Source organism: Ailuropoda melanoleuca, chromosome 1 (genome assembly GCF_002007445.2).
Source record: "Ailuropoda melanoleuca isolate Jingjing chromosome 1, ASM200744v2, whole genome shotgun sequence".
NCBI lineage: Eukaryota > Metazoa > Chordata > Mammalia > Carnivora > Ursidae > Ailuropoda > Ailuropoda melanoleuca.
In genome coordinates, this window is record NC_048218.1 from 44,014,141 (window position 1) to 44,026,118 (window position 11,978).

Here is an 11,978-nt window from a genome sequence, read left to right on the forward strand (position 1 = left end):
GAACCTGCCACCTCCGTGTGAGTTCTCACCCAAACACATTCTAAACCTTCTGTCTTCAATTGTTCCATCACACCTGCCCTCTTTGATCACAGCAGTCGTCACTGATGAGGGGCCCCATCCTTTAAGGAGTGAATATTTACTGTTGGTCTTTAACATCTGGCCCTCCCAGAATTCTTCTGTACACTCTGTTCTCAGAAACAATCACAGCACTGTGTGGTTTCCTGAACTAAGCCTGCTGGCTTCAGATAATAAAACCAGTTATTATTCAGGATACATCAAGGGAGACAGTGGAGGACAGAGAATCCAGTACTAATACATACCATAAAGCACACACATTAAAATGTTTACTTCCCAACTGAGCAATACCTCTTGAGTGCAAAGCCATATCCTTTGTCTCCTAAAGAAGGTTCAGGAATAGGACTGGGCTGGCAGAACGCCCTTTCAGAACTATAAGGTACATAAGCAGAAAAAGGCAAGGCTCTATAAAGAATCATGAAGACCAACTAGGTTGGAGGAAGGCAGCTGATTTTGTGACTATGGAAAAGAGAGAGACTGCATTAAAAAAAATTAAAGTCACTTAGCCTAGATTGCTATTCTGGCCCCTTTTCATCTACAGGAAACTCTTGAAAATAGATGATCCAGAAATTCCCAACTCAAGCAACAATGAGAAATATGACAGAAAGAAGAAGGTGGGAAGAGAGCATTGGCATGGCATCTATTAGATGCTATTAGAAAAAAAGCAGGGGAAATGAAAGAATGTATTAATATATGAAGAATACTTTGACATGGAACAGCTGAAAAGCAATAAAAAACCTTTTAATTTTAGTTACTCTAGTGCGTAAGTGCAGCCATCCTACTGTAGTTTATTATTATTGAAGTATGATTGACATGTGATGTTATATTAGTTTCAGGTATATAACATACTGATTCAAAAATTCTATACGTTACTCAGTGTTCACCATGATAACTGTAATTACCATCTGTCACCACAAAACATTATCACAATATTATTGGCTATTTTCCCCATGCTGTACCCCCCACCTCTGTGACTTATTTATTCCACAACTGGAAGTTTATACCTCTCCATCCCCTCCATCCTATTGTAGTTTTAACTTGCATTTCCCTGATGATTCTGAAAAGCAATGCTTAAAACTGTTGGAATAGAATATCAGAGAATGACTTTACTCTCTGCCTTGGTTCTCTAGGGGCAGAACTGCGCCTGATTAAGAGAAATATCACACCTGCAATCTGTTAGAAATGTAACACACTGACACTGAAGACCGTCCAGTACCCTGCCTGTTAGCATTGGAGATATGACCACAGGGTCACTGAATGGAGGTTCACTGATGCTCACAGATATTACTGTTACTATTATCATTGTATTTACCTTAAGCCTGAAAGATACAAGAGCAATTATTCCTTTGCAAACAATTTTCCTATGAATCTTTTTAATTCCTAGCAAGGTGATGTTACTAGCAGAAAATAAATTTCTTAAAAACACTGGATAGTTCCTTAAATATCAGAAAACAAGACTGCTAGATTTTGTACCTCTTCAGTCATATTAAATCAGAGCAATTAAACAAGTATATTTTGAGCATCTTCTATTTATCATGGACTTAACTTAGATCCTGGGAATATAAAATTGAATAGGCCTTGCCATTGAGACACGCACAATCTAGTACAGAACACACATATAATGGAAATAATTAGAATTCAGTTTGGTAAAGGCATGAATAAAAGCCTGTATGAGGCAGAGAAGAACACAGGGAAAGAGCAACCATATGTGCTAGGGAAGAGGGGATATGATACAAAATCTTCTGATCTGGGCTTGGATGAGTAACTCAGAGTTCAATAGAATGGGAAGAACAGAGCATTTCCAGATAAGCCAATGGCATATGGTCAGATCACGAAGTGCCTCTTATGACACGTTAACATGCTTGGGTTTTGTGTTTCAGGGGATGGGAAAGCAATGAGGAGTTTAGACAAAGTTGTGACATGATCAGATTTGCAATTTAGAACAATGACCTTGTAGTACAGTCACTGATGGTGTTGCTCTTTTTTTTTTTTTAAGATTTATTTATTTATTTGAGAAAGAGAGAGACAGTGGGGCAGGAGGTGAAGAGGGAGAGAGAGAGAGAGAAAATCTCAAGCCGACTCTGCCCTGAGTGCAAAGCCTAACGTGGGGCTTGATCCCAGGATCCTGGGATCACTACGTGAGCTGAAACCAAGAGTTGAACACTTAACTGACTGAGCCACCCAGGTGACCCTGATGATGTTGCTCTTGACACTGCTCTCTGCTCTCTGCTGTCATAGGGTAAAACAAATAAGTAGTTATGTTGGTGTTTTTGAGAACTGGGATTTCCTGTATGGAATAAAAGAGAAATAAATGCAGGATCGATGAGGCTAAGTAAAAATCCTATAGATATTAATTATGAATATCAGAATGAGCTCATGATGTATTTACTTTTTTTTTTTAAAGTCCTAGCTGTCCAATGAAAAGACCTGGAAACAAGTAGCAATGATCATGCTTGCACCTTCATTTTGGTCTCTAAATACCATTCGTCACTAAAAGGAGCAAAGGCTCCTTTGAGAAATGGCTTCTTGTAGTTTGAGTCAGGAAATTTATTAAATAATCCAGAAACATTACCATATTAGGAAGCAAGGTTGTCAAAAAGAACTCAGAACCAACTTGAAGAAGCTTCTCTTCGGTAAGGATAACCACTTTCATGAGAAAAAACCCACAATGAGCTGAAACATATCAAATATGCTTAAATTTATGAGTAAAATATTAAATAAGTACTTAATAATAATAAGTGATTATTAAATAATTATAATACATTATAATAAATAATACTAAAAAAAACAGTGGTCACCTTTGGAAGGTAGTAGAAAGTTAATTCATACTAAAACTCTGAAAACTGGTAAAGGAAAAAATTGTCTTTCCTATATGAACTACCTAGAGTACCCAAAATAGTTAATAAGGGGAATTACTCTTTCTACAAGATAATACAGTGTGCATAACACATTTTTGCCAAACGTTAAAAATAAGTAGGCAATGATCACCAATGGCTGCTTTTAACAGGAAAAAAAAAAAGCAGCCAATCAGGCATTTTGTACCTCCTGATGAAATTACACGCTACTACTCAAGAAGTAATTTTGAAAAGAAAAAAAAGGGGGGGGGTAAACTCTGTCATAACAAGCCTCAAACTTTAACTATCTCCTGTAGGAGATACAGAAGAGAAGAGTCTATGAACATAACAGGAATGCACTGAACAAAATCCAGAATGTGGAAAACTACAGGACAAATGTCCCAAGTTCTTCAACAAATAAATAACATTGAAAACAAAAAAAAAGGAAGAAGGAAGGAAGAGAAGTGTGGCCTTTGTTTGATCCTGATTGAAATAGAAATTTTTAAATGTGAAACTTGAACACCAAAAGAATATTTGATGATATTATGAAATTATCAATTATTTTTCAGTATGATCATTATATTATGGTTGTGTATAAAATAAGAATCATTATCTTTTGGAGACAGAAATATTTATGAATGAAATAAGATTATAAAAGGGGGAAGAGAATGGGATTAAGATGAAACTAGCTTGGTTATTACTGAAACTGGGTGATGGGGTCCTTGGGAGTTTATCACACTATTCTGTATGTGTTTCAATAATAACTTTTTTAAAAAAATCATTGCTTTTAAAGAGCAATTTTGTTTCCTAACATCTGGATTGGGGGGAGGCCGATTGACTATAACCTCCAAACACTGATGTTGGCACCCTGCATTTTTTGACAAGATCTCCATGTTTTTGTCTCAGAGTCCACTGTAACAGTCATCACCCCAATGTTCACCCCATGGTGCTTACAGAGGTGTCAGAGTTCTGAGAACTCATTAGCCCTCTTCAAGCTGCTACAGGTAATCACTGGATCCAAAGATGTCTGGTTTCTTCTTTCCCTTAAGTAAAGCACAGATTGTCATCAGCAAATGGGATACTGGAGTATTTAACTACTGGAGTAGTTCTTTTCTGCATAATTTTTCCAAAACATAAACATGTTTCTAAAGAAGGCCTAAAAAGCAGCCCAAACACAGGTGTCCCTGAGGTCTCCAGCTTTGTCACATCCGATGGAGGCTCTCACATACCAGCCGTGTCAGCTGGCTTCCTGTGTCGCTGGGCAGCTGCTTTCCCTGTTTGGCTCTAACCAGCTCCATCTCGAGCCTGAATACTCATGTACAACAGACTTTACTGAAGATTGGGGGATAATGAAATGGAATTGCAGGGAAGCACAAAGAAGTAACCAATTTACAATAGAATAGCAGCTGTCTCACTGCCCCTGAGCCTCTCAGCCATCCTGCCATCTCTAGCAGATTTCCTTCCCGGCCAGCCAGGCTCAGGTGGGGCCAGGCCTCTTTGTTCCATGATTTCTCCAACACCTGAGTACTTGGATCTCCATCCCTCACTCAGGAAGGAACTAAAAATTGTTGTTTCTTTAATATGCAAAGCACTAAAGTCTTCCTTGTCTGAACCTGACCTAGAGGACCAAAATCTGTTCATATATTTCCCTAAACAGATGTGCAACTGTCTTTCTAACAGGAATCCTGTCTCCCTCCTCAGCTAAAAAGCTCAAACCCTGGCTTACCTCCCGGGATCACAAGCATTTAAACTAACATTTTTTTTTTCTTTTCCTTACACAATATTTCTGCTTAAACCCGAGGAGGCACTATGACTTGCTTTACACACTGATGTAATAAAATGAGATTGTGCCGACTCTGCACACAGAGAGCACGCAGATGGGAGCAAACACACCCACGATAAACATCCCCAGAAACAAAGTTGCTTTTTACTATTTGCTTTGTGTTATAGGACGGTGGTTAGTGACTTCAAGTATTGTCGGGAAGGGAAAAAATAAACTTCCTGTGCTGTGACTTTTAGTCTTTGTTATAGTACGTTAATCTACTGTGAAACTAAAAGCATAGACATAGATGGAAAAACCACTTCAATGTGCTGCTTACCAAGAAGCATAAAATGAAGTAGAAGCGTGACATGGTTTAAAAGCCATTTTGGAGGTGACAGGGTAACAATAGCAGCCAACATCTCCTGAGAACATGATGTACACATCCAAGTGTTTCCTAATAATGCGCTTAATGTACCTTCACTCATCCTAAGTGCTTTTTACATTTAATCCAAGGAACAACTGTTTGATGGAGGCTCTGTTATTAGTCCCAACCACAGTGAGGAAACCAAGAAGGGCAAGTAACTCACCCAAAGCCATCTGGCTCCAGAGCCTCCACTCTTAACCACCATCCCAACTGCCTCAGTGGTAATCAGTCCGGTGTGAAGATCCTCAATGATCTGAATTAGAAATAAGAGCAGGTAATCTCTTGGTCCCTGTTCTCTTGGGCTACGTAGTCTTTTATCCGGCCCTGTATATCTGCTTCTTTCTTTCTCTCTTCGCTGTGTCTCCACTTTGTTAATTCATGGTCAACTGAGTCCTCTCAACCTGATGTGTCCTTCATTGAAGAACGAGCAAAGACTGACCAATGGCCTTGAATTCCAAATCCAAAGTTCTAGGAAAAAGACTTCATTTAGGCTGAGATGTCAGGGATCCCTTGCCCCTGGGGATAAATGGCTGCAGCTATGGTGGAAAGGCTAGCTTGCGTGTCATAAAAATGGTTGCCTGGGTTCACAGGAACTAACTTCCAGAGAGGTGTATGGGTTGGCAACCCCCCCCCCAATGCTTGTATTATTACACTGGTGTATGTGTTCACTGTATTAACATTCTTTGCATATACAGGTTCATTTGGGTTAAGATCATAAGAATATTTGCAGGTTAAGATCATAAGACTATTTCCAGAACAAAACCTCTTTGTATTCTTCCATTATCTAACAAATATAGAATTTGGGTAGACTTGAGATAGAAATCTGCATTCGTTTTCTATGTCACCACAACTAACTACCACAAACCGGGTATCTTAAAAGAACAGAAATGTATTTTTTCACAGTTCTGTAGGCCAAATGTCCAAAATCAAGGTCTCGGCAGGGTTAGTTCTCTCTGGAGGCTCTGAGGGAGAAACCATTTTATGTCTCTTTCCAAATCCTGGTAGCTGTTTGCAATTCTTGGCATTCCTGGCTTGCAGATGGCTCACTCCAATCTCTGCCCCCATCTTCACATTCCTTCTTCCCTGTATTTCTGTTCTTCTATCTCTTATAATTTTCACTGGATTTAGAGCCCACCTTAATCCGGTATGATTTCACCTCAATCTTTTACCCTAATTACATCCACAGAGACCCTTATTCCAAATTAGATTCCATTTTGAGGTTCTGGGTGGACGTGAATTTTGGGCGTACACGATCCAACCCACTACCACATCCATAATGCCTCTTTGTGACTAAGACCCTAGGAGCCCCACTCATCCCCTCCAAATTGATTTGTTTTACTTTTACCAAACACGTAATATGTGGCAGGCACTGTTCTAAGTATATCACAAATAATAACTCATTTAATAGTTGTTTAAATTGGTATTGTTTTTCTCCTGGGTGTTCTCTCCCATGAGTGAAAGGCTGACCCCCCTGCTCTTAGCAGCTGGCCCAGGGCTGTGTGCATGGTCACCTTGATAAAGACCAGCATGAGATCCGGCTGCAGCTGCCCCACACTGACAGTCTATGGGGGCTCTCACTTAAAAATAAAATATCACCTCCCAGAGTAAGAGATTCAGGAACACAACAGATGAGATTTAAGATTTCTTATGTAAATATCTCCCTGGAGAATAAACAGCAGGACAGCTCCTAAGGAAAGAAAGAAAGGGATAATAATGAAGACAGCCGAGCAGCCCTGGCAGGAGGCAAGAGTGGCTGAGCCGTGCCATGCAGGTTCATAGTGTTCAGGGATGTTCCCTGCACTGCAGAAACAGGGAACTTTGTGGACCATGTGATCCTCCAGGTTTTTCTACATTGCCACTTGTTTCTTCTTGCCTTCCCTCAGACCCAGAGAGCCAACTCCTCACTGAGGTGATTAGCTGGATTGAATACGTTTTAATACTTGTCTCTTGTTTTAAAATACCACGAGGATCTATAACATAGTAAGCTAGGAGCCCTATAAGAATCCAACAAATGACATTTTATTCCCTTTTAGTAGAATAACCAACCTAAGAGTTGACATGAGATTGGAGCTCCCGATTTACTTAGAACAGATTTTTATCAGCCCTGGGCGTGCGATGCTGTATTTTCGGTGTGTTTCTGTCTTCACGAAGCGTAGCTGAGCTGAAGTCTCCATTCTGGAGCCATTCCATAAAATATAGTGCCTTGTGGTCTGACAGAAGGATTAACTGCCAACAGGTGACAAAGATACATGTCATAGAACAATGAATGGATAAAAATGCTTCAAGTGATAGAATCAAGTACTTATACATTGTAAGAATATTGCCCACAATGGGAAGAACTGAAAGCCGGCATAAATTATGACGCCCTCTGTTCCAAACACAAAGGAATAGAGAACTGCAACAATCCAATGCAGGCAGGAGTCCTACTGAGGCCTGCATCTTTCAGGAATGAAAGTTCGGGTCACCCTATGAGGTAAAAAATCATAACCAGTTTAGGTGTTCACTGAAGGCAAAGGGAATACAGAATGGGTAGTAGAAGGAGTCATACTAACCAGACATTTACTAATGGGGCATGGTTTTTGTTCCAAGATGTTATTGGTTAGTTGATGGATAATTTATCTTACCATGTTATTATAAGTAGAGCAATTTAGTTTTGAAAACTATCAGGAGATCTAAGCCTCACGGATTCTTTTCTTTCTTTTTCTTTTTTTTGAGAGTGAGAGAGACAGGGAATGTGTGCCTTCGTGCAAGTGGGGGAGTGGGGAAGGAGCAGAGGGAGAAGAAGAGAGAGAATCTTAAGCAGGCTCCACACCTGGCCCATGCAGGTCTCGGAGGCAGGTCTCGATCTTGTGACCCTGAGATAACGACCTGAGCCAAAATCAAGAGTCCAACGTTTAACCAACTGAGGCACCCAGGCACCCCTAAGCCTGATAGATTCTTATTACATTTTACTTGTGAACTTTTCAACTTCTAATTCTCTTATTTAAAATTTACAAAATAATTTCAAGAAAAAAGGTCAAATCTTAACCTATCTCTACAATACTAACTGAATTAGAAAACCAAAAGAAATAAAATATAAGATTTCATGATATTACATAACTGTGGGTTTTTGTTTTTTGTTTTTTTTTCAAATTAGCCATGGTGGAAGAAGAAAGCATTCACTTCCACTTTTTGCCATTAGCTGCCCTGTCTTCCTACCCTTGATTCTATTCAGGTCCTTGACAGCAAACCGTAAATTCTGGCTGGAAAGGGGAAAGAAGAGAAGTAGAAATTTGTAGTTCAGGCCTGGCCATTCTAAAATTTGTGTGCCTTTGCCTTTGCCTCTTAGCAGGACACTTTCTTTAAAGGTGCTCATATACTTGCTTCCTCCAAGAACTTAAGTTTGTTAATGATGCTGTAGTTTGGGGTGGGTGAAAGCCTCCATAAAAGGATAGAAAAGGACCACAAGGAACACAAGTCCCAGTGAAAAGTCCAGCTCTGTCAATGATTTTAGCAAGTCCTGTTACCTTTCTAGGATCAAGAGATCTCCCCTGTCAAATGAGGAGGGGATCTGGCTCATCTGTTCTGTTCTTAACCCCTTTCCTGCTGTGATACACACAGATGGTCATCTGTGTGATCATCTCATGATCCCATTGAGAAAAAAAAAAAGAGTTGGTTTAGCTCATGGACATATCCACCTGAAAACTGACTATGTCCACATATGAGAACGGTCTTACTAAGAATGTTTATATGAGTATTATTGTTGTTAAAAAAAAAAAACAAAGCTTTTTACATGTTTGAAAAATAACTGAGAAAAATAATCCAAAGCATTTTCAGAGACATACAGCAAAGGGCAAGCAGATTCATTTATTTATTTTTTTATCTGTTTGTTGTTGGTTTTGTTTTAACATAACATGAGGGGCTATAATATAGTCCACCGACAGTCAGATAAGAAGTCAGCAAAATGAACTTTATTTCCATCTAGTGGAGTATCCACAGTTTTGCTTTCCCCAGTTTCAGTTACCCATGGTCAGCCATGGTTGAGGCAGATGACCCTCCTGAGGAGTGGTCAGGTCAGGGGTACCTTAAGGCCATGTCACAACGGCCACCGTTGTCATTCTCCTCACTTCGTCTCAACACGTAAGCATTTTATCATCTCACATCATCACAAGAAGAAGTGTAAGTAAATATTTTTAAAATGAGAGACCACATTCACCTAAGTTTTATTACAGTATGTTGTTCTAATTGTTCTATTTTATTATTGTTAATCTCTTACTGTGTCTAATTCATAAATTAAACTTCATCACAGGTGTGAGGTAAAGGGAAAAACCTAGTATATATGGGGTTTGGTACTATTCCCAATTTCAAACATCCACTGGGGGTCTTGGAGCATATCTTCCGTGGATAAGGGGGGACTACTGTATAATGGTTAACAGAGGCCTGTTTTTGACATGACATTCCTAAAAGTATTTACAAGCTTATGGGGAAATCACCATTTATCTCATAAGCAAAAATAGAAATAATCCTTAAATTTTTCTTTGCAAAAATAAATGTTGATATTTTTAAGTCTTCTACTCCAAGGTAAACCACACTGAACTGATTTCTTTATGCCTTTGCATATTTAATTTTCCGACATGGCTTTCTAAAAGAGTAATAGTGCAAACAGCACGTTCTCCCTGAAGCAGTGCTGTCTGGGACAGTGGTTTAAAAAAAGCTTGTGTGATGAGAACCTGAGATGTGGAACCGGAGACCTGGCGCTTGGTCCTAATTCGGCAGCTCACTGTATGCCCTCAGGCAAATCACCTGAACTCTGAAGTTTTGGCTTCATTTTATGATAATCACAGGTAATCAGCTGCACCTCTCAGAAATACAGTGAAAACAAAAAAAAGCTAGTGACTTTTTAAAAAGAAATATCATTTTATTACCTTACAGAAATACAGTAATAGTAATTCTTAATTCTAACAATGCATCCTTGATTTAATGAATAAAGAAGGTTCATTTTTAATCAGCATTTATTTTTATGCAAATAGAAGCTATTGTAATACTTGAAAATAGTTCTAAGTTGGGTAAACATTTCCCTCTGAAAATTTGTTTAGATTACTCCTTTGTTTAGCAAACTATAATGCAAAACTAAATGCCTTTTCAGCTTTGTTCAATTCACACAGGTGCTACCAACTTCTTAATGATAAATACATTGTTACTGGATGATAAATGCTATTAAGATGTTTTCCTATTTGTTTGCACTTTGACAGCAGATGCTTATTTTTATTATAGATAGACCCAAACTTCAGGCCGCACCTGAAATTTCTTCCTCCTGACTGGAGTCACGGGAAATGGTTCAGAAATGAAAATTTCATGTTATTTAATGAGAACCTATTAAGCACTTACTGTATACTTCGAAAGATTCAAGATAGGAATAAGACATTGTTTTAGCCTTCAAGTTTCTCATAATCTGATTGCCACAGTTTACCCTGGAGTCTTACCCTCTTCAGTGCCTAATGCAAAAGTCACATTAATATCTCCCCCCCCATTTTATTAAAGTCAATCCTTTTTTAAATACATAAGATGAAGGTAACAGCTAAATAAAAAACAGAGATGGGCATTTACATTCTATACAATTTGTAACCTCATTTAGGAAATGGGATGCTCATACTTTTATTTTTTTATTTCTTGGGGAAGGGATGCTTATACTTTTAAAATCTTCAGTATTGTCTTAATTGTTTGCAGATGCTATCAACATCTTTATAACAACAAGGAAAGAGTGAACTGTACCACACACAGGGAAAACAAGGAACAAAAGTAAAAAAAAAAAAAAACTTTACCATTTTTATTCTTTTTTAAATACTAGAAAGGTTATAAAAATGTATTTCATTTTAGTTTAATCGAGAGCTAGCAATATCTCATCCCTAAAACATTTACTTGCAGAAAAATTCTTAGCATACAGAAAATAAGGAAAACTAGTTGAGCTTTTCCAAAATTATAAAGTACATCTATTAGCCACTCAAATACATCAAATCAAGAAGAGGCTGGAAAGACCGGCAAGATATGTGTGAACTCCAAGTTGGCAGTGGCATTAAAATTGGTGCACTATTTCTAGCAACACAGAACAAGAACCCTAAAAGAGTCATAGCTTTTGACCTAGCGAATCCACTATTAGAAATTTATCTTAAAAATAATAAAAACTGTTTATACATACCTTTGTAAAGCAGTAGCATTTATAACAGCAAAGCCCTGGAAACGTCCAACTGTGCAGCAGCACCCAGTGGCTGATTGTACAATGACAAACGGTAAAGGGGAATCTGTGCAACCATTAACAACAGAAATAACTCTTTAATATGAAAGTATACTTTTATTTTGGGGAAATAAAATTTACTTAACATATGACTCATCCGTTTAGGGTTTTCCGCACCTGCCCACAAGGCCCTGGCTCTAGTCCCTCCGCAGTGGCAGAAGGGGAGGCCCCCGCTCCTCCTCCCCAAGCGTCCCCCCACCCCTACCCCCGCCGGCCTCCGGCTCTGGGCACCGCCCACCGCCTCCGTCTCCGCCCACAGGACCAGGGGCCCCCCCACTCCCGGGCTCGGCTGCCCCAGCCCGCGGGGTTTGAGCTGCGGGAACTCCACCGCCAGGAGTGCGGGCGCGTTCCAGGCGAGGCAAGAGCCGCAGAAGATGTCCCAGAAGACTCAGTAACGGTAGATGACAAGAGCAGAAACTACGGAAGGGGGATAAGCAGGTCTACCATCTGAAGCTGTCAATATGGTATCCAGTCAAACACTGGACGAAAAAATTTGAAGAAAATATCATGAATCAATAAGCAAGAGCTTGCTCATTAAGATTTGGAAGGAATTTCGTTTTCGTTTGAAGGGACATCGTCGTAACGTGCACAGAATTTCCGAGGAAACTCTAA

The 11,978-nt window shown here is 39.2% G+C and overlaps 1 long non-coding RNA gene across 2 annotated transcripts in view; it reads right to left on the reverse strand.

The window, feature by feature from the left end:
• LOC105240342 overlaps positions 1-11,541 on the reverse strand; it is a 41,745-nt gene extending 30,204 nt beyond the window's left edge. Inside the window, exons 1-4 of one of the 2 annotated variants that reach the window (XR_004624472.1) lie at positions 11,484-11,541; positions 11,271-11,373; positions 7,142-7,321; positions 5,259-5,348 (exon numbers count right to left, since the gene is read on the reverse strand). This is a non-coding gene — a long non-coding RNA (uncharacterized LOC105240342). The remainder of the gene's footprint in view (positions 1-5,258; positions 5,349-7,141; positions 7,322-11,270; positions 11,374-11,483) is intronic. The other variant, XR_002143927.2, reaches the window with a different exon arrangement.
• Positions 11,542-11,978: the final 437 nt, after the last annotated feature.